This window comes from Leopardus geoffroyi, chromosome E1 (genome assembly GCF_018350155.1).
Source record: "Leopardus geoffroyi isolate Oge1 chromosome E1, O.geoffroyi_Oge1_pat1.0, whole genome shotgun sequence".
Taxonomy (NCBI): Eukaryota; Metazoa; Chordata; class Mammalia; order Carnivora; family Felidae; genus Leopardus; species Leopardus geoffroyi.
The window spans coordinates 35864002-35890884 of record NC_059330.1 but is presented as its reverse complement, the minus strand read 5'-3'; the positions used below and the strand labels follow the sequence as shown (position 1 = coordinate 35890884).

The 26883-nt window shown below is 54.2% G+C and overlaps 1 pseudogene; it reads left to right on the top strand.

The window, feature by feature from the left end:
- The first annotated feature begins 6939 nt into the window (after positions 1 to 6939).
- LOC123602914 lies at positions 6940 to 7431 on the top strand (annotated as a pseudogene).
- Positions 7432 to 26883: the final 19452 nt, after the last annotated feature.

Genomic DNA, 26883 nt, shown 5'->3' with positions numbered 1-26883 from the left:
GCAGAGGAACCGGGTGGAACAAAGACAAAAGAATGAAGGACAGGGAGGAGTCCCCTTTGACCGGCATGAATAACAGTGGCAATAAGGTGAAAATCGGCCCGGGTCTAGCGGGGACCCCAATGCCGGGCTGAGGAATTTGGACTGAACGGGGAGCTACCGGAGTTATCTAAGCAGGAGAGTGTTCTGGAAGGAGAGGCAGGAAGCCCAGCTGGGAGGCTGGTGCTTCAGGCAAGAAAACTAGCAGTGGGGAGGAAGAGAGGGAAGCAACTCAGGAAATATTGAGGGGGGAATGAGCCGGCTCTGGCACCGGATCAGATGGGAAACGGCAAAGCGGAGAGGAGTCTACACGACTCCCAGTGACAGCCAAGGGCATGGTGGTGCTGTTCGTAGAGTCGGGAGCCCTGGAGGAGGAGAGGGCTTTCACTCACTGTTAAGTGTGCAGGAGGAACAGGTGATCCCCGATGCCAGAACTGCGGGGACGCCTGGGAGGGAGGGGGCGGGGATGAGCCTCTGGGCTGGAGGAGGGGGTGCAGGAGACAGATGGCAGTGGCCCAAGGAAAAGGTGGCAGGTGAGACGAGGGAGCCCGCGTATAAGTCTCCTAGAAGCTTTGCTGGGAGGGGAAGGAGATGGGGTTTGCCTGGAGGAAGGAGGGGATCTCCATGGTCAAGGAGGGCTGACCTTGAGCCACCCCTCTCCTCTTGGACTCCCTCTTGGGCCCGGCTCCATCAGCCCAGCCCCTCTGTGTGATATTCCACACCCTCGACAGTCCAGGCCAGCAAAGGGGACTGCGCTGTGGTCCTCGGGGCCCTCCCCGTCTCGTCCCCCACCCGCGCCAGGATCACGTCAGATTCATGCAGAAGCCACCTGGACAGCTCTGGGCACCAAGTCCCGCCTCTTCCTGGGGCCACACCCGGGCTGAGCACGTGCCCACAGAGTGCCACACGCCTATCAGGCTGAGACCTGCCCCACGCCTCTCCAAGGAGGCTGCCAGAAACCCCGGGGCAAGACAAACCCCCGAACAGTGACTCAGGCGAGAGGGGGGCCTGGGGCGGGAAGGCTGCCTCCAGGCCAGATTGTGGCACCCCCACCCCCACCCCGCCCACAATACCAGGTGCAGGCTGCTCAGGGGACGAGGGGGGCAGGGAGGGTGCCAGGGGTGGGGGCTTAGCTTCCCTTAACAGCAGGCAAGCCGGCATGGCAGACTGGCATGGAAGCCGTTTCAGACGGACCCGCACTCGGAGCGGGTGCCCCGATGCCCGGCAACCCTCCGTCAGCAGAGTCTCCGTCGAGGAAGGGCTGGGGCAAGGGGCAGGGCTGGGGAGGCAGGGAGCCTGGAGCGGGGACTGGAATTCAGACAAAAGGATGGAGGGTGAAAATAAGACGACCCCATTCAAATGCTTCCGAAGTCTCGTTCTCCTTCTAGAATCCCCTGCCCCCCTCCCGCAGAGTGGCAGGGACAGCTGGAACCCACCAGGGGAAGAAGAAAGGGGATCCCAGTTCAGAGCCCGGTGTCTTAACCTCGATGCTGCCACCGCCACCCCCTCCCCTCTGCTCCCAGCCCCCCACCCAGGCGGCAGGAGGCTGGCGCCACGGGGAGCCTGGCACAGAGCCACGTAGGCCAGGCCTGGTGGAGGGGGCAAGAAGACCACCGTGGCCAGCCTGCAACCCTGTGCCCGGACCCCTCTGCGCGTCCTCAGCTGCCCACCGCTCTGCCCGTCCGAGACCTCAATCTGGGGTTCAGCTGAGTCTGCCGTTTCAAGACATCCCGGTCCTCCGTCTACCCTGGGCTCTTGCTGGATCCCCCTGGGCAGCCCCACAGGGACCGTCCCTGGACCCCTAAAATGAAGGCTCCACGGCCCTGCCAGAACACTCCTCCCACCCTTCCTGCTGGGTGTTTCGCCTCCATCCCCCAAGGGACGCAAGTCGAAAGAGCGTAAGGTTTAGAGTCACGCAGCGCTCGGTTCAAACCCCAGCCTTGCTGCTTCCTAGCTCGGGGGTCTCAGGCCCGGCGAGGCTTTGTTTCTCAGCTGTAAAATGGGAATCGACAAAGCTCCCCGGAAGGTGTGCTGTGAAACGTAAAGTTGACATATGGGAGGCTAGAGCTGGCACACCCCGGGGTCACGGTGGATATCTGAGTCATCGTCACCCCGACCCTGGCGCGTCGGAGATCCCATAGGAACCCCGCCCTGCCTTTCCAGCCTCTCCCCCTGCAGCCAGACGACGTGGCTTGCGTTTCCTGAGGACAGGCCAGACTCCCCATTTGAGGTCTTTCCGGCTGCACCTGCAGCCTGTGGGGCCCCATCTGTAGCCTCGTCCCTTTTCCAGCTCCTCCAGGAAGCCCTCCCAGATCGGCCTCTCACGTTGCATAGAAAGGGCTCTACTCCGCTTGGGGGGGGGGGTCCTCACTTCACATCTTTTACTAGATTTTTATCTTGATAGCTTTGAAGAACTCTTCTATGAGATTATAAGCTGATTCCTCTCTGCAACCCTTTCCCATCCTTACCATGTTCCCCTTTCTCCAGCACCTGGGCGGCCACTAGGTCCTCAAAAGCCCGTGGGAGGCCGATCGCCTCCCTTTTCCCTGGAGGGAGCCCAGCCCATCTCCCTCCGGTCTGCTCGTACCCACTTCCACACGGAGACTTCACACCACCCAGCGAGGACACTGCCACTCCAGGGAAAACCCGAATGGCGCTTGGGGGGGTGGGGGGTGGGGAAGAGGAACGGATTAACGCAGGCCAGCCCTGTGATTTAATCCAGCTTGACACGGTTTGGCAAAAGCCATTCACCGTCGTCCCTGTGGCTCCAGCCAGGCCGGCAGCTCTCGCCTTCCCCCCGTTCTTGGCTGACGATGTGGAGAAGGAGAAGCCACCCACAGACACCAGCCTGCAAGACAGACATAGCCTGGCCCTCCGGACGGGAGCTGGAAGGAAGGCTGTGGGTGGGGGGTGGGGGGTGGGGGAAGGAAAGTCAGGGGGACGATGGCTGAGTTTGGCTGCAGCTGACACGGGACCGGAGACTAATGCATCAGACACCTGTCTGCTTTCTGGGCTGCTGTCCTCCATCTATCCCCCCACACAACCCCTCTTAGACTTCTGGTAAAGTCCCCTCTGCCTTTCACCCGGACCGTAAGCTCAGGAACAAGGGTCTGGCTCTTACTGCTTAGTCCCCCACACCTAGCGCTGTGCCTGACGGACGACCATTAGCACAACCGCCCCACTGTACAGATGAGGAAACTGAGGCTCCAGGAGGTAGAGCGACTCTCGCAAGGTCACACCATGGAGATACAGCAGAGGTGGGAACCCGTTTCGAGACCTCGTGACTCTTGTCACAATCCCCTTGGGGCAGGGATCTCCGGGGCAAGATGTTTCTACCCACAGACCCCCGAAGCTCAACACCTTCTGGAGGATTCTGGGGGCAGAAGCCGGCTCCTTCTGCATGCGCCTACCCTCGCCAGCATGCCCCCCAGGGCTCAACTGACCTCCTAGCTTAGAAGGCCCCGAGCGAGGTCACTCACCACCGACCGGGGGAGCCTGTCTCTTGGTTTTACAGCAAACCTCAACCTCTCCCCATTCGCTTGCTGCCCTGGTTCTGTGGAGAGGACCCAGATGCCCGGGGAAGGCTGCCCAGGGGTCTGGGCCCGAGGTTCCAGTCTGTCCCACACTCTGAGCCATCCCAGTGCAAACAGCACAGCAAAGCTCTGCACGCTCCCTCCTGCCTTAGACCCAACCTCAGCGTCTTCTGTCCTTTAGAGAAGATTTTCCAACCGTGTAGAGCAACCGCTAAGAAGCCCCCAGACTGATGGGAAAGGCATGATTCTGGTCTCTGGTCACCTCCCCTTCTGATGGCAGAAGCAGGCCCCACATGGAGGACAGCACGGAGACAAAGAGCGCTGGGCATCCTCCCAGGGGTGACGGGGGAGGCGGGGGGAGGCCGAGGGGAGGCCACGCGGATGGACTGGTCAGCGGCAAAGAAGGGCTGCGTTGGGGGGGAGCGTTTTTGGCCAGGGGAGAGCCCTGGGGGAGAAGGGGAAGTTTGCGTGGGTGGGGGACGGAGGCTGCCTGCCAGGACCAGCAGAGGGAGCTGAGGTGGGGGGGGGGGGAGGGCGGACCCTGGCCCTGGGGGCCCCAGATCCTGGACTGGGCCCCCGCTGAGAAACCGAAGCCTGGGGGCCCTTCCCCCTTCCCCAGGCTCCGGTGCTAAAAAGCCCACGACATTTACGACTTCAGGAGGGTAAAGAGCCTGAGAAAAGAATCGCAGACCATATGGATTTGTTTCCTGGGTTTAAAAAAAAAAATCCCTCTAATTAGGCCGGGAAAAGCCATTGGCCTCTGTCTGGAGGCCCCTGGATTCAATTACGGCCGGCTTCCCCCACTCGCGCCACGACCCTCCCCACGTTCTCCACGCGCGGGGGTCAGGGCTGGGCGTGTTGAGCAGGGCGGCCACAAGGACGTCGGGGAGGACACAAGGTTTGGAGTCATTTCTGATGATTCTGTATTAAATCCCAGCCTGGCACCCCTGGTCCCCTGCTCCCCCCCACCCCGCAGCCCCTCTGTGTCCCCCCAATTCCCTCCCCCATTCCAGGCTTCTCCTCTCCCCATCCAGCCCCTGCATTCACTAGGCTCTGGGAAGGCCAAGGTCTTGGGACAGGACCTCCTGGATTCCCTTCCCTTCTGCCAGGAAAAACTTCTTCACATTAGAAGAAAAGGAATCTTTGACCGAGTCGAGGGGTGTGATTATGGGAGTTTTCCCAAAAAAAATGTTTTAAGAGTTGGTGTAATACCTTTTCCACAATAAATCGAAATAAGCCATGAAAGTCCCTTACGCCTCCACCTGTGCTCTGGATTCTCTCAGAGTCTGTCCCCTTAGTCTATAAACACGCTCCCACTTCCCTCACCCTATAAACACCTTCTCTGAGCCCTGCCGCCCTCCCAGGCCTCTGCCCTCTCACCCTCCCCGGCAAGTTCTAGATTCGAGGAGAAAGCCGTTCACTGCCTTCTCCCACCCCCACCCACTCCCACCCCGGTTGGCCCCCTCCTTGTGGGACCCAGTGGGGCCCCCTGAGACTCACCCTCCGGTCGTCTGAGGGCCTCAGCTTGCCTGAGCCACTGTCTCCCCTGTATTGCCCGAACATGGCTCCCTGGGCCACCACCCCCAGGCCAGAGCTTCCGGGTCCCCTTCTGGGCCTGTTCCTCCTTCCCTGTCTTCCCGGCTCAGTGACTTACTGCCACGGTGGCCCCCACGGCTCTCTCACCCCCTCTCTCCTATGCCCGATTTTCTGGTTACCTAAAAATGCCAACATCTCAGACTCGACGCGCTCAAAATGCAACAAGGACTCATTCTTCATCTGTGCTACCCCTCCATAACCCAAACGGCGAGGACAAAAGTTCTTCCCTTAGTGCTCTCTTCTCTTCTTGTCAATTAAATAAGCTTTGTTTTTTTTTAGAGCAGTTTTAGGTCCGCAGCAAAATTAAGGGGGAAATACCAGGTTCCCCCATATCCTCTGTGCTGGTCACACGCATCCTTCCCCACCAACTCCATCCCACACTAGACCTGCGCTATAGCGGATCAAACGACACGGACACATCATGTCCCCTAAAGTCCGTTATCTACCCTAGAGTTCACCTTCAGTGGGTTTGGATGGATGTGTAATGACACGAAGCCTCCGCTGTAAGTATCAAGAAACCGCCAAATTATCTTCCAGAGTGGCTGTACCGTTTGTGCATCCCACCAGCAGCGACTGAGAGTCCCCGCCACTGCACGTCCTCGCCAGCATTTGGTGCTGGCAGTGCTTTCGGTTGGGGCCGTTCCAATAGGTGGGTAGCGGTATGTCACTATTGTTTTGATTCGCGATTTCCTGATGACATAGGCTGTTGAACATCTTTTCGTATGTTTCTTTGCCATCTGGATAGCTTCTCTGAAGAGGTGTCTGTTCAGGTCTTTTGCCCATTTTGGGATCAGGTTGTTCATTTTCTTATTGTTGACTTTTTTTTTTTTAATTTTTTTAACATTTATTTATTTTTGAGACAGAGAGAGAGAGCATGAACAGGGGAGGGGCGGAGAGAGAGGGAGACACAGAATCCGAAACAGGCTCCAGGCTCTGAGCTGTCAGCACAGAGCCCGACGCGGGGCTCGAACCCACGGACCGCGAGATCATGACCTGAGCCGAAGTCGGACGCTCAACCGACTGAGCCACCCAGGTGCCCCTTCTTATTGTTGACTTTTAAGAGTTCTTGGTATATTCTGGGCCACAGTTCTTTGTCAGATGTGTCCTTTGCAAGTATTTTCTCCCAGTCTGTGGCTGGTCTCCTTGTTCTCCTGACATCGCCTTTCACAGAGCAGAAGTTTTAAATTTATTTAGTTATTTTTTATTTAAAAAATTTTCTTTTAATGTTTTTATTGATTTTGAGAGAGAGAGAGAGAGAGAGAGAGAGAGAGACAGAGTGCAAGCAGGGGCAGAGAGAGAGGGAGACACAGAATCTGAAGCAGGCTCCAGGCTTTGAACTGTCAGCACAGAGCCCAACGTGGGACTCAAACCCACAAACCGTGAGATCATGACGTGAGCCGAAGTGGGATACTTCGTGGACTGAGGCACCCAGGTACCCCGGAAGTTTTAAATTTTAATCAAATCCAGCTCATCAATGATTTCTTTCTTGGGTTGTGCTTTTGGTGTTGTATCTAACACGTCATCATTTCTTTTTTTTTTTTTTTAATTTTTTTTTTCAACGTTTATTTATTTTTGGGACAGAGAGAGACAGAGCATGAACAGGGGAGGGGCAGAGAGAGAGGGAGACACAGAATCGGAAACGGGCTCCAGGCTCTGAGCCATCAGCCCAGAGCCCGACGCGGGGCTCGAACTCACGGACCGCGAGATCGTGACCTGGCTGAAGTCGGACGCTTAACCGACTGCGCCACCCAGGCGCCCCATACGTCATCATTTCATGAAGATGGTGCTGAAGGCAAAGAAGGAAGCCCCTGCCCCTTCCAAACCCGAAGCCAAAGCAAAGGCTTTGAAGGCCAAGAAAGTGGTGCTGAAAGGCGTCCACAGTCATAGAAAAAAGATCTGCACGTCACCTACATTCTGATGGCCCAAGACACCGCATCTCCAAGGGCAGCCCAAATATCCTGGAAAGACCACCCACAAGAGAAACAAGCTTGACCCCTATGCCGTCATCAAGTTCCCCATGACTACCAAGTCACCCATGAAAAAAATGGAAGACAGCAACACACTTGTGTTCATTGTAGATGTCAAGGCCAATAAGCACCAGATCGAACAGGCTGTGAAGAAGCTCTATGACATTGATGTGGCCAAGGTCAACACTCTGATGAGGCCCGATGGAGAAAAGAAGGCCTATATCCGACTGGCTCCTGACTATGATGCTTTGGATGTGGCCGACAAAATTGGGATCACTAAGCTGAGTCTAGCTGGCTAAACCTACATACGCATTTTTTCACTATAAAAAAAAAAAAGGATAATAAAAAATAAAAAGTCATCAGCGGGGTGTCTGTCTGGCTCAGTTGGTGGAGCATGCAACTCCTGATCTTGGGGTTGTAGGTTCGAGCCCTATGTTGGGTGGAGACATTACTCAAATCTTAGAAAAAGCCAGAAATAAATAAAAAGTCATCACCATACTCAAGGTCAACTAGACTTTCTCCTGTGTTATCTTCTAGGAGTTTTACAGTTTTGCGCTTTACATTTAGATCTTTGATCCACTTTGGGTCAATTTTTGCGAAGCACATAGATTCTGTCTGGATGCAGGTTTTTGCAGGTGGATGTCTACGTTGTTCCAGTACCGTTTGTTGAAAAGACTATCTTTCCGCCATTGTATTGCATTTGCTCCTTTGTCAAAGATCAATCGACTGTATTCATTTGGCTCCGTTTCTGGGCTCTCTATTCTTTTCCTTCATTTATTTGTCTATTCCTTTGCCAATACCACACTTGCTTTGATTACTGTGGCTTTATGGTAAGTCTTGAAGACAAGTAGCATTAGTCGTCTGACTTTGTCTTTCTCCTTCAGTACCAAGTTGGCCACTCTGGGGCTTTTGCTTCCCATATTACATTTTAGAATCATTTTGTCGATAGCCACAAAATAACTTGCTGGTATTTTGATTTAGGATGACGCTGGATCTGTAGATCTAGTTGGGAAGAATGGAGATCTTGACAAAACTGAGCTCTGTAATCCGTGAGCATGGAATGTCTCTCCATTTATTTAGTGCTGCTTTGATATCTTTCATCAGAGTTCTGTAGCTTTCCTCACAGAGATCTTACACATATGTTGTTAGATTTATATCTAAGTATTTCCTTTGGGGGGATGCTAATATAGATGACAATGTGTTTTTAATTTCATTCATTGCCGGTATATAGGAAAGTGATTGCCTTTTGTATATTAACCTTGTATTTTGCGATTACTTATTAGCTCCGGGACTTTTTATTGTCAAGTCTTGCAGATTTTCTGTATAGACGATCATGTCATCTGTGAACAAAGACAGTTTGATTTCTTCCTTTTTTTTTTTTTTTTTTTTTTTTTTTAATTTCTTCCTTCTCAATGCCTTTCCTTTCCTTCTCTTGTCTTACTGCAGTAGCTAGGACTTTCAGGGCAATGTTGAAACACAGTGGCAAGAGAAGCATCCTTGCCTTATTTCTTTTCTTTTTTCTTTTTAAAAAATGCTTATTTGGGGGCGCCTGGGTGGCTCAGTCGGTTAAGCGTCCGACTTAAGCTCAGGTCATGATTTCACGGTCCATGAGTTCGAGCCCCGTGTCGGGCTCTGGGCTGATGGCTCAGAGCCTGGAGCCTGCTTCTGATTCTGTGTCTCCCTCTCTCTCTGCCCCTCCCCCATTCATGCTCTGTCTCTGTCTCAAAAATAAACGTTAAAAAAAATTTTTTTTAATTAAAAAAATAAATAAAAATGCTTATTTGTTCATTTTGAGGGAGAGAGAGTATGAGAGAGAGCAGGGGAGGGGCAGAGAGAGGAGGAGAGAGAGAATCCCAAGCAAGGTCCATACTGTCAGGGTGGAGCCTGATGCGGGGAACGATCTCATGAGCCATGACATGTGTCTTGACCTGAGCCAAAATCAAGAGTCAGACGCTTAACTCACTGAGCCACCCGGGCGCCCCATCCTTGCTTTATTTCTGATCTTAATGGGAAAGCTTCCAGTTCCTCACCATTAAGTATGATGTTAGCTAGACGTTTTGGTAGATGTTCTTTATCCGGTGGAGGAAATTCCCCTCTATTCCTAATTTACGGAGAGTTTTTAGCATGAATGGGTGTTGAATTCTGTCAAATGTTTTCTCTGTAACTATTGATATGATCACGTCACTTTTCTTTAGCCTGTTGATGTGATAGAGTACACTCATTGATTTTCAAATACTAACCCAGCCTTGCATATCTGAGAGAAATCCTGCTTAGTCACTGGGTATAATTCTCTTTGTATATTGCTGGATTTGATGTGCTAATATTTTTGGAGGATTTTCACACATATGTTCACGAGAGATATTGATCTGTGGTTTTCTTTTCTTGTCATGCCTTTGTCTGCTTTACATATTTGGGTAGTGTTGGTCTCAGAGTGAGTCAGAAAGTATTCCCTCATCTTCTATCTTTTGAAAGAGATTGGAGAGCATTGGTATAATGTCTTCCTTCGAAGTTAAAATTCTCCAGGGAGCTCATCTGGGCCCCTGAACCTCTCTGATCTCGGTTTCCTCATCCACAAAATGATGAGAACTGGTTGTCACAGTCATGTTGGATCACAGCCCACCACGTGGCTCTGCAGTGAGTGATATTTACATGGTCAGATGCTATTTTTTGGTTGTCGTTGGTTTTTTTTTTTTTTTTTTTCAACGTTTATTTTATTTTTGGGACAGAGAGAGACAGAGCATGAACGGGGGAGGGGCAGAGAGAGAGGGAGACACAGAATCGGAAACAGGCTCCAGGCTCTGAGCCATCAGCCCAGAGCCCGACGCGGGGCTCGAACTCACGGACCGCGAGATCGTGACCTGGCTGAAGTCGGACGCTTAACCGACTGCGCCACCCAGGCGCCCCACGTTGGTTTTTTTTTAAACAAGGATCAACTTTTAGACAAATGACGGGAGACTTGTCTATGGTTACAGCCTAAGAGGGAAATGTTAACGACTCGACATCAAAAATATAGCTCAGAGTGGCTGGAAGGTGGAAAGAGCGGAGCGGGGGTAGGGACCAAGGTGGAGAATCAAGAGATCCCGTCTTTGGGGGGCTGAACAAGAGATGGCCTCTGTAGTGGGCTGATGTGGGATGGCTGATGGTGCGTAGATGAGGAGTGAAGGGCTTGAGAACAGTAGATCGTGACCACATTTAGGAGGGAAGGAGAGATTGGGAGGTTGAGAGCCGAATTCTTATCAATCCTAAAAGGCAGCCAGTTGATAATGTCTAAAGTTGACAAGTCAAGGAAGAGAAGTAAAATGTTTTAAAATAACAGTATACTGGAGTTATCAAGAACTCTTGGTCTCAGTTCAGGTCCTGACCTCTTGGTTTGTGAGTTCGAGCCCCGCGTCGGGCTCTGGGCTGACGGCTCAGAGCCTGGAGCCTGTTTCGGATTCTGTGTCTCCCCCTCTCTCTCTGACCCTCTCCCGTTCATGCTCTGTCTCTCCCTGTCTCAAAAATAAATAAAACGTTAAAAAAAATAAATAAATAAAAATAAAAAATTAGAGATAAGAAGACAATCACCAGAGTATCTAAATAAAAATGCTTCACAAGTTTCCCTGGGGATCGGGACTCCAGATAGGACAAGGACAAGTTGTTTTTCACTTGAACCCGTTCTGTGCTCTTTAATTTTTCAACTATGTGTATATTACTTGGTGAAAAATGTTTACATAAGTCGTCTCAATTAAAAATTTCAACTGAAGGGTATTTTTAGTTTTCCTTTAAGATTTTTCGTTGATTTATTGACGTGTAACTGACATACAAGAAGCTGCACAGACTCGAGGTGTGCAGTTTGGTCGTTCTGACATATGTATACAACCGTACGACCCTCACACTAATATTAATTAAGGCCCACTTTATTCAGATCTCCTTAGTTTTTACCTGATGTTCTTTTTTTTTTTTATTCCAAATTCCCATACAGGTCACCCTATGTAGGAGCCACATCTCCTTAGGCTGTAGCATTTTCTCAGACTTTCCTTGCATTGATGACCTTGACATTTTTGAGGAGCGCTGGTCAAGTATTTTGTAGAACGTCCCTCCATTGGGATTTCCCTGATTTTTTTTTTTTTATGATTAGACTAGGGTTATGGATTTGGAGGAAGAAGGGTCAGTTTTATTATATCATATCAAGGGTACATGCCAATGACATAACTTATCACTGTTTATGTGAGCCTCGATCACTCAGCTGAGATCATATTGGTCAGATATTTCCACTGTAGAAGTGCCTCTTTCCCTTCACCCCAACTTTCCATACCGGACTCTTTGGAAAGAGCCCACACTTAGAGAATGAGAAACAATTCTCCATCTTGAGTGGGACATGTATATAAAGTATCTGGATTTCTTCTGCATGGGATATTTGTCTCTTTTCCCCCATTTATTTACTTACTCAGTAATTTATTTCTCTCCGCGTGGACTCACGGACGTTTACTTTATGCTTTGAGTTACAATTCAACCCCACTTTACTTACTTTGTTGCTCAAATTCTTCCAGCCTTGGCCAGCGTAAGCGCTTTCAGTTAGGTGCTGATTTTCCTTTGACAGACGGTGATCGTGAGGGTTTTTTTTGTGTCTCTGTTTCTGTCCGTCTTGTTTGAGCACTTTCTTACCTGTGGCGATACAAGGTTCTCTAGGCCCATCTTGTGTCTTTCTTGCCCGGGTGCGGAACTCAGCCATTGTCCCTGCCCCAGGAACCGCTGGTTCCTTTTGTTGGGAGAATGGGGTTAGAAGTTAACCTCTGGGCACCCAGGGTGCTCATTTCTAAGTTGGTGTGGTTACTTCCAGGGGGCTCCCCGTGGACAGAGCAGGCAAGTATATGCACACTAACCCTTGTGGATAGATGTGTCTATAAATAGTTCTAGATGTGACCATTCTGTACCTCTGTGAGCCTAAACAGAGAGTCATGTCTCCAACTCTAATGCATAAATCATTCTATCATTCTCACTTCCTCTCCTTGCTTACTGACACCACTACACAGGGGGAACCCTGGACCTTGCAATCTGCCACCCAGCGACCTTGTTCAATTCCAACACCCCGGCATCAGAGTTGTTAACCTGTCCCTCTGCAAGAAAGAAGCATCCGCTAGAGTGCGGTGCTCACGTACGGTTTCTGTTGACTTTAGTCTCGCAGACGCTACTCATTTCCAGAGCCACTCAGAACAGCACCTTTCCTTCCCGTCTCCTTTTGGGGCGTTGCTTCCCACGTTTGTAACAGATTGTTTTGTTACATGCTGCGCTCTTTGCTGAGATCTCCCAGCCACCTAAATGATTTTTTTTTTTTTTAATTTTTTTTTTTTCAACGTTTATTTATTTTTGGGACAGAGAGAGACAGAGCATGAACGGGGGAGGGGCAGAGAGAGAGGGAGACACAGAATCAGAAACAGGCTCCAGGCTCTGAGCCATCTGCCCAGAGCCTGACGCGGGGCTCGAACTCACAGACCGCGAGATCGTGACCTGGCTGAAGTCGGACGCTTAACCGACTGCGCCACCCAGGCGCCCCCTAAATGATTTTTGAGGCCTGCCACACGACGATTCCCTCTCCGCGCTGTAAAGCTCTAGGGGGTTGACAAAACGCACACTGTCCTGGGTCCGCCCTCGCGGTGTCATACAGAATAGTTTCACCATCCTGAAACAAAATTCCCTGAGCATCAACCATTCAACCCTTCCTTCTTCCCCCAAACTCCTTGCAAACATTGACACTTTTCCCGTCACTGTAATTTTGCCTTTTCCAGAAACATATCATTGGCATCACATGTAGCCATTTTAGACTGGTCTGTTCAACTTAGAAATATACATTGAAGACTCATCCATATCTTTTCTTTTCTCGCTGAATAATATTTCTCCAGATAGATGTATCCCGCTCGTGTACCCATTCACCCTTTGAAACATCTCGATCGTTTCCAGTTCGGGGCAGTTATAAAGCTGCTAAAACATGGGTGCGGACATAAAGTTTTCAAGTCAGTTGGGTAAATGCTTCGGAGTGCGACTGCTAGAGCATATATTTAGCTTTGTAGAAAACTGCCAAATTGTCTTCCGAGGTGGCTGCACCATTTTCATTCCCACCAGCCACGGGTGAGAGTTCCTGTTGCTCCCCGTCCTCCCCAGCAATTGCTGTTGTCGGTTTTCTAAACTGGAGCCATTCTAATAGGCTGCCTTGTTTTTGCTTCAATTTGCAATTCCCTGATGACATATGAGGTCGAGTATCTTTTCGTATGTTTATTTGCCATCTGTGTATTTTCTTTGAGGGAGGGGGAGGCGTCTGTCCAGATTTTTCTGCCCATTTTTTAATTGGTTTGTTTGTTTTCTTATTGTTGAGCTTTAAGACTTCGTTTGTATACTTTGGATACAAGTCGTTTTTCAGAAACGCGTTTTGCAAATATTTTCTCCCAGTCTGTGGCCTGTCTTTTCATTCTCTTAACAGTGTCTTCAAAAAGACGATTTTTATTTTGATGAAGCCCAACTTAGCCACTTGCTTTTTCGTGGATCCTGGGTTTGGGGTCATAGCTGAGAAATCTTTGCCTAACCTGAGGTTATGAAATAAATAAGATTTCAGGGCTCCTGGGTGGCTCAGTCGGTTAAGCGTCTGACTTCAGCTCGGGTCGTGATCTTGCAGTTTGTGAGTTTGAGTCCCGCATCGGGCTCTCTGGGGTCAGAACAGAGCCCGCTTCAGATCCTCTGTCTCCCTCTTTCGCTGTCCCTCCCCTACTCGCGCACACTCCCTCTCTCAAAAAATAAACAAACATTACAAAAATAACATAAACAATATGCTATTGATGTTAACCCTTCACATTTTGTTAAAAAAATTAAAAACACTATCTCTTCTGTTTTCTCCTAGAAGTTGTGCCATTTTAAGTTTTACCTTAGGCCTATGACAAAATTGACTTTATTTTTGCATATGAGGTGATACATGGGTCAAAGTTTTTTGATTTTTCCTGTTTTTGTTTTTGTTTTTGTTTTTGTTTTTGTTTTTGTTTTACATACGATGTCCGCTTGTTCTGGCACCATTTGTTGAAAAGACCGTCCTTGGGGCGCCTGGGTGGCTCAGTCGGTTAAGCGTCCGACTTCAGCCAGGTCACGATCTCGTGGTCCGTGAGTTCGAGCCCTGCGTCGGGCTCTGGGCTGATGGCTCAGAGCCTGGAGCCTGCTTCCGATTCTGTGTCTCCCTCTCTCTCTGCCCCTCCCCCGTTCATGCTCTGTCTCTCTCTGTCCCAAAAAAATAAATAAATGTTGAAAAAAAAAAAAAAAAAAGACTGTCCTTTCCCCACTCAGTCACCTGGGTACCTTTGTCAAGAATCAGTGGCCCATGCGTGTGTGGGTTATTTCTGGACTCTATTCTTTTTTTTTACTATTAAAAAAATTTTTTTTAATGTTTTATTTATTTTTGAGACAGAGAGAGACAGAGCATGAACAGGGGAGGGGCAGAGAGAGAGGGAGACACAGAATCCGAAGCAGGCTCCAGGCTCTGAGCTGTCAGCACAGAGCCCGACGCGGGGCTCGAACTCACGGACTGTGAGATCATGACCTGAGCCGAAGTCGGACGCTCAACCGACTGAGCCACCCAGGCGCCCCTCGGGACTCTATTCTGTTCCATTGGTCTATTTGTCTGTCTTTACACCAATACCATATTGCTTGGATTATGGTTTCCTCGCCCATGCGCGCTGATCGGTACTCAGCCTAACACTCAAGGGGTCCCCTCTGCAGGTCTGGGGGTGCCCTCTGTGCAGACCTCTCCTCCCGTCAACTCTAGACGCCATGGACCTTCATTTCTGCCCCCAACTCTCACCTTTACCCCTCCTCTCTGGGAGAACCACCCCCCCACACACACACATACACACATACACAATGCTGGGGTCCTGCCTCAGTCTCTCTCCCTGGGCCACAGTCCAGAAACCCTCTCTGGGCAGGAAGCTGGGGGTCTTAGGGCCCGGCTCCTTGTTGCCTACCCCTCGGGGATCACTGTCCTTCCTTGCCTGACCTTGTTTCACACATTCTGTCTGGTTGTTTTGGTTGTTTTGAGAGGAAGGACTAACACGGTCCCTGCGACTCCAACCCCGGGCAGAAGCCAAGGGATTTGAAAGTCTCTTTCAGCTTTAAATCTTGCAGTTAATTAAGACTCCCGGCTGATCTCCCTGTGCCACATAGGTCTCCTTGCTAAGTCTAAGGCGACCCTACCAGGGCGCAGGAGGGCAAGGTGGCTCGGACAGGGTGTTTGCGGGGACAGCAAATAGGAAGTAGGAGAGGAGAGAACTCAGGGGAGAGAAAGTCATGTGCCTGGAGAAAGAAAAGAACAGATGATTGGGAGGTGGGACCCAGGGAGGGGCTGAGGCATGAGACCCGGGGTGGGGGGGCGTCAGGGAGTCAGCCGGCGGCACAAGCAGGTGCAGGGTGAGGTCACGGCCGAACCTGCTTCTGTCTGACCCAGGAATTCAAACTCTGAACTGCTCGCAACCCTGCCTGCTCTGAGAGCCTGCAAGAAAGACAGAGAAGGAAGAGAGGGTCTTTTATGGTGCCCAGGCCAAGCGACCCAGTCTGAGGCTCAGAGCCCTCCCGGAAGGAGCAGAAAGGGAGGGGGGAACCAGGTTTTCCTGAGGCCAGAGATGCTGCTTCCCTCCAGGAGGCTGAGGGGAGCCCCCCGTCGTCTGAGATCTCACAGGAGTCCAGAGCGCCAGCCCAGTGCCCCACGTGGTGCCGAGGGCTGGGGGACAGGGGGTGGCCCATGGTAGATACTTCTTTGTGCCCCCTGAAGATTCTGAGGGTGGGGAGTGGTGTGGCCCCATAGCGTCAGCCTGGCAACTGGCCGACTGTGCACCCCACAGAGATTCGGATTCAGTGGGGCCGGGCCTCTGAGCCCCAGGTGATTCCGTTGCAGCCGGTGGTCAGGGGTTCCATCTGGGGAAGCGCTGTTCCATGCAGCGGGTATCTTCCACCCAAAAAAGTTGCGGAGAAGATGGAAGTCTTCATAATCTCAGTCCTCTGGGAGTCTCCCAGGCAGGGGCCCAACAGGAGTTGAGGTCTGGGGACAGCACTGGCAGATGTGGAGGGACGGAGTCCAGGCAGGCAGAGGTAAGCCTGCCCGCATCCCTTTCAAATCCCTTGAACCCTGGACTCCCTCCCATCCCAGATCTTATCTCTGGGTGCCTGTCCCTGGGTAGAGCTTTCTCTGGGGCACCTCGGGATCCCCCGGGGCAGGAGAAGAAGGCAGATCAAAGGGCAGGCGCCCTGACAAGGGAATCTGAGAGGCTTTCTTTGTCTGTATCCTGGAGAGGCCCGGCCAGAGACAGGATGAGTGGGAGCCCCGGGCCGGGGGCTGGGGAGGGGGCTGTGAGCGGAGAAACCAAATCCTGGTGTATTCACTGTGGACAAAAGGAAGGGCTTGGAGAGGGGGTCAGGCTCCTCTCACCAGCTGCTCTGGCTGGAGGCTTCCGGCAACGTCTTGGGACATGTGGGTCGGGTTCTCCTCAAGGGCAGAAAAGACCCAAAGTGGGTGGCATTTGCATCCCTACTGGTTGGGGACCCAGGTTACTCACAGCCCGGAGGAGGCCTGGGAGCAGAGCTGGGGAGGGGGCCGTGAAGTAGGGAAGAGACCCCTCCCAAACTCTCCAATCCCAGACGCGCCCCGACACCCCTGTCCCTCCTGGGAGAGCAGAACAGCCACTTGGGTGTAACCCTATCCCCGGGCTCTGGTCTCCCCCACATCTGGAGCCCCAGCTGCCGACCCACCATGGAGGCTGTGAACTCTTCCCCCCCACCCCCAAGCCTGCCTGGTCCCAACGACGGCAGAATTGCCGAGGGGCGCAGCAGCTGTCTAGGCTGGGCTGTCTGGGCCACCGGCGCCGTGGGGGGGGGGGGAGGGGGTGCTGGGGGGGGACGATCTGTGTTTCACCTGCCTCTATGGGAATCCGGGGCCTTCAGTTGGTGTTAGGGTGGGGTGCTGTGTTTGGGAACAGTCAACCCTACCCCAATTTTGAATTTATTCAAGGAAACCCAGAGACAAGGACCCCTAAACCACGTACGATCCGCCCCCCCAAAGCCTCCACTGAGAACCATTGGACTCCACGCAGGCTCACTGGGCCACGTCCCGATAGTGCCAGGCTAGGTCCGGAGGTGGAAATGGGTGGGGGCGGGGTCATGGGTTCCCTCATACCCCATGAGCCCCCCCCTCCCCCCACCCCGCGGGCATCGCTCCCTGAGGTCGGTTATTCTCAAGGCCCTGGATTAGCTGCTGAGTGATACGGGACCACGAAATTAGCAGCCTATAAAACAACACACATTTTTCATCTCCTGGTTTCCACGGGTCACGGGTCCAGCTTCACTGGGCGCTCTGCTCAGGGTCTCCCAGTCAGGGTGATGGCCGGGCTGCATTGCTTCCTGAGTTCAGGATCCTCTTTCGAGATCCCGCTTTTCTTGGAAGAACTCAGTCCTGGGGCTCTGGGATTGGCTGCCTTCCGGAGGCTGCCCTCAGCTCCCTGCCACCAGGCCCTCTCACTACAGGGCAGGTTGCTTCCTTAAGGCCAACGAGAGGATCTCTCCCACCAACCCCCACTTTTAAGAGCTTTCACCTGCTTAAGCCAGACCCACCCAGAACCAGCTCCCTTCTGATAAGGCAGAAGTCATTTAGAACCTTAATTACATCTGCAAAACCCCTTCACCTTTGTCGTATTTCATCGGCTAGGGGCAAGTCACAGGTCTGTCCACACTCAAGGGAGGGGATTATATGGAGGCAGGATTCATTGGGCATCACCTTAGCCTTGCCTCTGCCACACCATCCACGGAGTGCCTTTTCTTTTTTCCTGTAGAAGTAGGCCTCACGTCCAGCGCAGAGCCCATCTTGGCGCTTGAACTCACGCCCCTGAGATCAAGACCTGATGAGATCACCAGTCGGACGCTTAACCAACCGAGCCACTCAGGTACCTCTCCATCTCCCTCTCCTTCCGCAGACCCCTCTGCCATTTCTGGGCCATGGGATGGGGACCGCGCCGGTAGCCTGGGCAGGTGGCCAGGTGTGGACCCTTTCTCTTTTTTAACTTCCATTCAGCAAAGGGCAGTTGAACGTGCACAAGGCGTGCGGCTTGGTGAGGCCATGACCCTGACCGCTGAGACCCCCGTCCCCCAGGGGGAGGCCAACCCCACATAAAGAAGTCGCCTTATACCTTTAGGGAAGTCCAGGAGAGCTTCTGAAAGGACAGATACCCTGGGCTGGCTCTGGTGGGATTTTGGAGGCGACCGAGGTTGGGAGTGAGCGAGGGAAGGGCTGTTCTGGCTCAGCGTCGGCTTGACAGAAGGCAATTTGGGGGGTAATGTGGCTGCTGGCCACAGGGCTTCAGATTGAAAGATCAGACTAGAAAGCCGAGAGGGAGGGCTGAGAACGGGCCAGCTGGGGAGGCAGCAGGGAGCCGTGACCGTGAACTTCTGTGAGCAGGGGAAGGACATAATGATATCTTGTCATGCACACCCTCCCTCAGCGGCTGTGCCGCCCCTCCCGCACGGGCACAGAGACCACCCCCGGGCCAGTGGGGAGCACAGCTGTGCATCCCCAGCTTCTGGGAGCCCCTCTGTGCCGCCACAGCAGCCCCAGGGGCCCTTCCTCACAGCCTCACAGCTCTGCACACCCAGCCCCAGATGTTCTCACGCCCCGTCGTCCCAGACACGGGCCCCAGACAGTTGCACAGCTGGCCGGCCAGCCTGGGGGACAGCGGGCCTGCCAATCGCCCCAGGGAAGGAGGGCAAAGAGGGGACACCTCAGACAAACAGAGCCGACTCCCTGAGCCAAAGCACACGCTGGTCAAGGCGTGAGCAAGCAGGCTGGGGAGGGGGGCTGGGGAGGGTTGGGGGGCAGTTAACCCCATCTCTCCCAGCACGGCCCCCAAGGAGTCCCCCACAAACTCATCTCCGCCATTCCCCTGTCCCCACTCCTTAACCATCCCAGCCAGCTCGTCTGACTTCTCCAGCAAACAAATTCATTCATTCCCTCCTTTTTACAGAAGCAAGACACAGGTCTTGGCCCCAAGGAGGCCAGGGTCTGGAAGTTCCTTCCGTTGTCTGACCTTGCTCCCACGCTCTGACTTGGTCACAGCTGTCCCGGACTGCCTCCCCTCTGCCTCCAAGTGGAGAATCAGGAACCAGGTCTAGGAACAGAAGGAGCCAGAGAGCCGGCAGTGTGGCGAGGGCTGGAGGAGGCCTCCGGGGGCCTTCGCAACCCGAGGGCGTTGCCTTGCTCTGGAGGCAGCTCAGCACGGGACCGCGAGGCCTGGGCCCCCGTTACAGTCTTCCTGACCCGCTAGCAGCACGTCCCCAGACGGGTTGCTGAGGTCTCTGCTAAGGTGCCTCTCAGGTGACATCCGTGCAGAGCCCCTAGACCCACATCGCGCACGGTAACTGCTCAGGCAGCGTCACCGGCTGCCATTCCGACCACAGCAGGGCCCGCGGAGACAAAGTCGGAACCGTCTCGAATTCACGCTCTCTAGTGGCAGAGGCAGACGCTGACCATGGAAGCAATCAGGCAGCGAGATCATCCCAGACTGTGACAGGTGAAAGGAAGGCATGAAGAGGACGGTGAGCAGAGCCCTGGATGGGGGGGGAGGGGGGGGGAGGGCTGGGCGTTTCCAGGGAGGCCGTTCCCCTATCTCTCCAACTCTGTGTCGTGATGTGTGGACAGAGAGTCACAGGGGACCAGGCACCGGGCCCTGTGCCCAAGACTTCCGGGTCCCAAAGCGTGCACTGCTCAATGAGCACCTGCAGGGGGGCCAGGTGCTGTGCTGTGCCAGAGACAGCCGTGAACGTGAACGAGCCGAGGGGGGATCTCTCAGAGAGCCCAGCCGGCGGTGGGGCGGGGGGAGACAGACGTTAAACAAACCGCACCGGGAAGGATGACGGAATAATTATTAAAGGAAAGTGGGGCGGGCCGTCTGCTCTCGACCTGGGCTCCCTGAGGGCAGGGGCTGTGTCTCCCCCTCACACTAGAGATGCCTGAGGTCAGGACAGTGATTTCCCCGTGAGACCCACCTACCTCAGGCACACCTCAGGGGTGTGGCCGGTCCTAGGGCCAGTCAGCTCCCCACAGTCCCCACTGGGGCTCAGCCCTGCGGCTCCCTGCCCTCCCCGCCGCTGTAAGGTCCCTCAGCTGCTCACGGCAGGGGTGAGTGCCAAACAGGGCACTGGGCTGACGCCATGGGTCCACAGTCACCTTTAGGAGGGGTCTGAGGGCAGGACCGGGCCTGGAAGAAGACCCAGAAGAAGTTGCTAGAACAAGGAGGGCCTAGGAACAACCTCTGGGAGACATGGCCTCCAGCCCCTGCCCTGAGTTCCTGTGGGCCCTGGGCAAGCCCTTTCTGTCCTGCTGGCCTGTTTTCCCATGAGGCGACGGGCCTAGGATGGTCCTTGCGGGCCCTTCCGGTCTTCGGTTCTCCCCCTTTTTATGACAAAATGGACAATACATCTTGGGAAACTGCGACGGCAGGGGACTTCACGTGAGCCCTCCATGAGGGGACACGCTACGGCATGAGAGGCTTGAGGCTGAGACTAAAAAGAACTTCCTGGAAGTAAGTCCCTGGATAGGTCCTGTGTCACCGCTTTCTAGGGCCCCACCTGGCTGACTAGCAGGAGGGACCTTGGCCAAGGCAGCATCGGGGCGATGCCGCCTGCCCTTCGCAGCCAGGATGGCAGGGTTTTGTCCTGGTCAGGCTGGGTCGCCCTTCCCGGCACTCTGAGGTTTGACCTTTGGCCTTTGGCTGAGTCACACAGCAAGGCTGTTTGTCCCTTCACCCGCCCCATCCTGGAGGCAGCTCTGGAGGCAGCTGGACCCCCCAACTGTGTGGGAGTCTAAAACTGGATCCGGGAAGCCGAGACGGCAGCGTGCCCAGCAGTGAGTGCTGGGGGGCTGGTGGGGGCCAGGCAACCGTGCGCCCCTCTGCCCCCCGCCCGTCTGCAGACATGTGCATGGGTGGAAGGGAAGAGGGTGGGCAGGTGAAGGCCCTGCCTGGAGGCCGTGTGCACGTCTGTGGGCAGCTGTCCTGTGCTCAGGCCTGGGGGCTGGGTGTGCCCAGGCGAAGGGTTCCAGATGCTGGCCAGGACGCCACACACAGCACCAGGTGGAGGGTCTGGGGTGCAGGTGCATGGGTCAGGATGTGAGCCCCGGGCCAGTCTGGGCCCCGTGAAGTCATGCTGGGTGTTCTGCACGCCCTCCCCGGGCCTGGGGCCCCCTGCGCACAGAGAGGGGGTCGAGGGCTGTGCGAGGCTTCCCCAGCTCCAAGTATCTGTGCTTAAGCTGCAGAGAAAGCCCCAGGGGCCCTGCACGCCTCCCTCTAGGCCCTCTGTCTGCTCTTGATCCCTGTCCTGGCGCCCAGCAACTGCGCCTGACCATCGAATGCAGGCCGGGCCAGCTGTCACTGTGACATCCATTCTCCTCGGAGGTCCCCGGGAGCGCCCACCCAGCTCCCAACCCCCCTCCCTCCCACCTTTCTCCCTTCCCCCTGCGCTCCCACAGCTGGGAATTAGGCTGCTGGTACCTGGAGGCCTCCCTTGGCCACGAAGGCTCTTGGGGTTCTGAGCCTTAATCCACGAGTTGGGAGGGACCCAGGTGACAAAGAGCTCTGCTCCCAGCACCCCCAGAGCCCCCCCTTTCCACTGCCCCTGCCCTGGAGGACTCCTGGGGCCTCAGCCCAGTCCGGGAAGAAGTCCGCTCATTTGCATATCACATACATCTGATTTACATGTGCCTCCGGGTTAGTCATTTCCAAGCGACTCCGGAATTCTGATCTCACAGGATGCTGAGCCTTCTCTAGAGCCTTGCTTCGCTCCACTCCCTCCCCCCATCCAGATGCCTCCTAAGACACGCGCACGCGCGCGCGCACACACACACACACACACACACACACACAGTATACACCTGCCCCTATACACATGCATCAGAATATACCAGCCCCCATTCACATGCAAATAAGCAGAGTCCTGGGTCCCATACCTGTGCACTCTAATCCACGCCCGGCGGGATTAGTGCTTGAACATTTAAGGCCCGAATTCTCATTTCATCAAACAGTGCAGACTAATTTGGCTCCAAGGATTTCTGCTTACCCCTCCGTCTCCCCTAGAAGTTCCTTCGGAGCAAGGGCTATGTCTCTAGCTTCAAAACTGGGGATTATCGGGGCACCTGGGTGGCTCAGTCGGTTAAGCGGCCGACTTTGGCTCAGGCCATGATCTCACAGTTTGTGAGTTCGAGCCCCGCGTCGGGCTCTGGGCTGCCGGCTCGGAGCCTGGAGCCTGCTTCGGATTCTGTGCCTTCCCCTCTCTCTGCCCCTCCCAGACTCATGCTCTGTGTCTCTCTCAAAAATAAACATTAAAGAAAAACCCTTTAGAAAATGGGGATAGTAATAGGACCAACCTCAGGTGTTTATAGCAAGGATTAAGTGAGTTAATTTGTGTAATGAGTATAGAAGAACTCCTGTTACGACTCAGAGTCTGCTAGGATGGTTATTACACACTCTACCATTTACCTCTTACAGCAACCTGGTGTTGCTGAAATATTGTTAATCCTACTATCCCTACCTTACAGGTGGGGAAAGTGAGGCTAAGTATTTAGGGCTGTCCTTGCCCAGATTTGAACCTGGATTTGGCAAAGTCTTAACCACCATGCCCTCCCGCCGCCCCATCGTGGCTCAGGACGTGACAGTTCCGGGCAAGCTGATCCAATGGCCAGCCCAGGACTTCCTGGTCCAGCTTATCTGCACACGTCCACATCCTTCACCGTGTCTCTCCAGCATGTAGGTGTGCACTCCATCTGGACTCGGGGACCGACGACAGCGTAGGAGTAGGACGAGCCTGAAAAAGAGCTGCCCATTGGCCCCATCCCCGCAGCTGAGGTTCATGAGTAGCATCCTGAGAAAAGAGTCCACGTGGAGAAGGGGACACAGGGGATGGGCTTGGGGTGTGGGGTCTTGGTCCACACCCTGGTCCGGGGTGCTGATCATTCAGTTTCTCCCCACACATTCATTCCACATCCCAGCCCCGAACTCCTGGAGAGACACTGTCCACGGCCCATGTCATATGGTGAAGCTTGCCCTGGAATCTGTTTTCCTGCAGCCCCATCGGCCAGGCCTCGCTCACATCACCGGCCCGCCACAGACCCTGGACTGTCGGTTAACAGGGGCCTTCAGTCCCGCTGGGGAGCGATCCTGGGGGCCACAGACGGCTGGGGAGGCAAGGCCACATGGGTTTCCCTCCCTTCTGGTGGCTGGGCAACAGCCAAGCCAGAAAGCGATCCCTCTACCTCACACAGCAAGTCTGGGCCTGCCAGCCCCCCCTTTTCTCTGGCTCTGCTGGGGACCTGGTCCACCTGTGTGTCCAGTCAGCTCCAGGGACAGTAGCCCGGATGGCCAGAATCCCAGGAGGGACAAATGAGGCATGTGAGCGGCTGCGGCACGTCTTCTGATCCTGCGACAACGCCCGCCCCAAAGCCTGCCAGGCCAGGGACGGCAGAGCCCATGGGGCATGAAATAGGGAAGGAGGAACTTTCTTGGGATGAGATGAATCGAGACACAGGAGGGCGAGCCTGCAGCCCGGGGCTGATCCTGCCCACAGATGTCAGCGCTGGGGTCCAGCCAGCTCCGGATTTGGGGCTGGCTGCAAGGAGGGAGGAGGAGGCAGGGTTATGGAAGGAATGACTTCTTGAGCCCCTTCAGGCTCCAGATCCAGCCTGCCCTCTTCGGCCCAGGCCCAGAGAACCGGACACCCGAGCCCTGTGGACATTGGGGCGACCGGGGCGGCAGAGAGAAGGATCCGTGGATGGGGAGGCAGTGGACGCAGGGGCGCCCCCAGGACCTCAGCCGGCAGCTATCGGCTCCGGGACCCGCGGAGCCGGGCAGGTGCGGTGGCGCCTCAGCGCCCTCTGCTGGCCGGAGGCGGAGGCGGCCCGTTGAGAGCTCTGTTGGCGGGGGTGGGGGCGGCCAGGGCCGCTGCCGGCTCTGGCCCAGCGACGCCAGGTTCCCTGGGTCCCAGGAGTCAGCGCCCACCGAGGCGGCCATCCAAGCTGGGAGAACCTTGGTGACTCCTATGTCAATCCCTATGCCATCATTGGAAAAACTGAAGCCAAGAGAGGGGAGATGACTAGTCCCCAAAAGGGGCTTGGGTCAGGGGCCGGATCTGGGACAGGCAACGTCCCAGGGGCAGCACCAAGGGACGGCCGTGGATTCCCGAGTCACCCCCACCCCACCAACCATCCCAAATCCGCCCACATCCGAATGACTCTAGACAGGCTTCCCAGCCCCCAGCCTCAGCCCCCCACCGCGGCCTCCCACCGCTCTACCCAGACCCTTTCTATAACAATTCTAGAATCTCCCTGTCTCCCCACTAACCCCTCCTGCCACCCCACCTTCCATCCTCTTCAGCTCACCCCCACCCCCAGCCTCAGGAGACTACCTGTGCTCCCCGACACACCAGACCATCCCCCACACGAAGCCTTCTGCTTTTTTCTCGCTTTGTCCCCCAGGAAATGAAAGTTCTAATTTATTTCCTTTCTTTTTTGTTTTTATTAGCTTTGTTGGATTTTCTTTTTAATTATGAGCCATAGTACTACACGTTCTTTTTTTTTTTTTAATTTTTTTTAACGTTTATTTATTTTTGAGACAGAGAGAGACAGAGCATGAACGGGGAAGGGGCAGAGAGAGAGGGAGACACAGAATCGGAAGCAGGCTCCAGGCTCTGAGCCATCAGCCCAGAGCCCGACGCGGGGCTCGAACTCATGGACCGTGAGATCATGACCTGAGCTGAAGTCGGACGCCTAACCGACTGAGCCACCCAGGCGCCCCAGTACTACACGTTCTTTGTAACACCTTACACAAACCAGAGGGATCGAGACAAAACTTTTGAGAATCTCCTCTCTCCTTTCGCAGCCCCGCGCCTCTGAGGTCACCGACAGGGTTGAAGAAATGTCGTCTTTCTTTGCTTCTCCAGGGCCATTTGCCCAACAAGTTGGAAGCAGTAAGACCCACTACGTGTCCACTGCCTACCCCTGCGAGAAGCCTGGGCTCCCAGGGCGAGTCGGACAGCGGCCGCGGTACCCACTACAGGCACATGGGGTTTCCATCCCAGTGCGGGGAGGGGAGGCCATAGAGAGGAGATGAGAACATTTCAGATGGTGACGCATTCTCTGGGGGGGGGCGTGGTGGGGGTGCTGGGCTGGGAGTGCTGGGCTCTGGGGCAGGAACCAGGCTGCTGGAGGGGGCACTTACCCCCCAAGGGATCCTTGAGGAGGGGCATTACCAGTGGATCTCCACTGGAGGGCACTGGAGGCCACTGGGAGGGGGTTGAAAGCCACTGTCCGCAGGGCAGCATCGCACAAGGCTCAGAGAAAGCTTCCCTGTCTTCTGGGGAGTGGGCGGAGGCGGGGGGGATAGCAAAGTGCAAAGTGCAAAGTCGGTGGGGACAGGTGACGCTGGGGGAACAGGGGCAGGAGAGGCGGCAATTCCATTTCAGGAAAGCTTCAAGAAGGAAATGATGCCTGAGCCAGGACGGCCGCACGGGTCAGAGGCGTTTGCAGGTGTTTGGGAGGTGGGGCGGAGGGAACAGGGTGCATAAAGGCACCAAGGCCAAATGGGGCACCCGGGTGGCTCAGTCGGTTAAGCGTCCAGCTCTGGATTGTGGCTCAGGTCATGGTCTCGAGGTTCATGAGATCCCGCCCCGTGTGGAGCCTGCTTGGGATTCTCTCTCTCTCTCTTTCTCTCTCTCTGTCTCTCTCTCTCTCTCTCTCTCTCTCTTACACACACACACACACACACTAAATAAATAAACAAAAAAAGCCCAAACAAAGCCTGGTGTATCTGGGGAGCTGCATATACAGTCCGAGGCCCCAGCAAGGGGCTGAGGGTAGGGAAGGGAAAGGGAGAGGCCAGCTGGCGAGGTAAGCAGGGCCAGAGGACCCGGAAGCGAGCTGAAGAGACTGCACTGTCTCCTGAGCAGTAAGTAGAAGGTTCTAGTGAGTACGCTGACACCCACTTTCTGTTTGTTTGAATTTTTTTTAACGTTTATTTCAATTTTATTTTTGAGAGACAGACACAGAGTGTGAGAGGGGGAGAGGCAGAGAGAGAGGGAGACAACAGAATCAGGAGCCGGCTCCGGGCTCCGAGCTGTCAGCCCAGAGCCCGACGCGGGGCTCGAACTCACGGACTGTGAGATCGTGACCTGAGCCGAAGTCGGAAGCTCAACCAACTGAGCCGCCCAGGCGCCCCAACACCCACTTTCCGTGTCCACATTCCGCCTGTGCTATTACACACTTAGTACCTTTCAACTGGCCACTTTTTTCCCCCTAAAATTAAATTCATTTTCAAGGGACATGTTGTTTGACCCCCATATATGGGAAACCAGTAGCCCTTGCTATAAATAAAGGAAAATATAGAAGAAAAGCCTTAAAAAGAAACATTTCTGGGGCGCCTGGGTGGCTCAGTCGGTTGAGCGTCCGACTTCAGCTCAGGTCATGATCTCAGAGTTCGTGAGTTCGAGCCCCGCGTCGGGCTCTGTGCTGACCGCTCAGAGCCTGGAGCCTGCTTCACATCTGTGTCTCCCTCTCTCTCTGCCCCTTCCCTGCTCATGCTCTGTCTCTCTCTGTCTCAAAGATAAATAAACATTAAAAAAAATTTTTTTTAAGAATCTTGATTAAAGAACTATGGAATAAATAAAGAGAAAACCTTAAAAAAAAAAAGAAACATTTCTATGAAAATCAAAATCGTTCA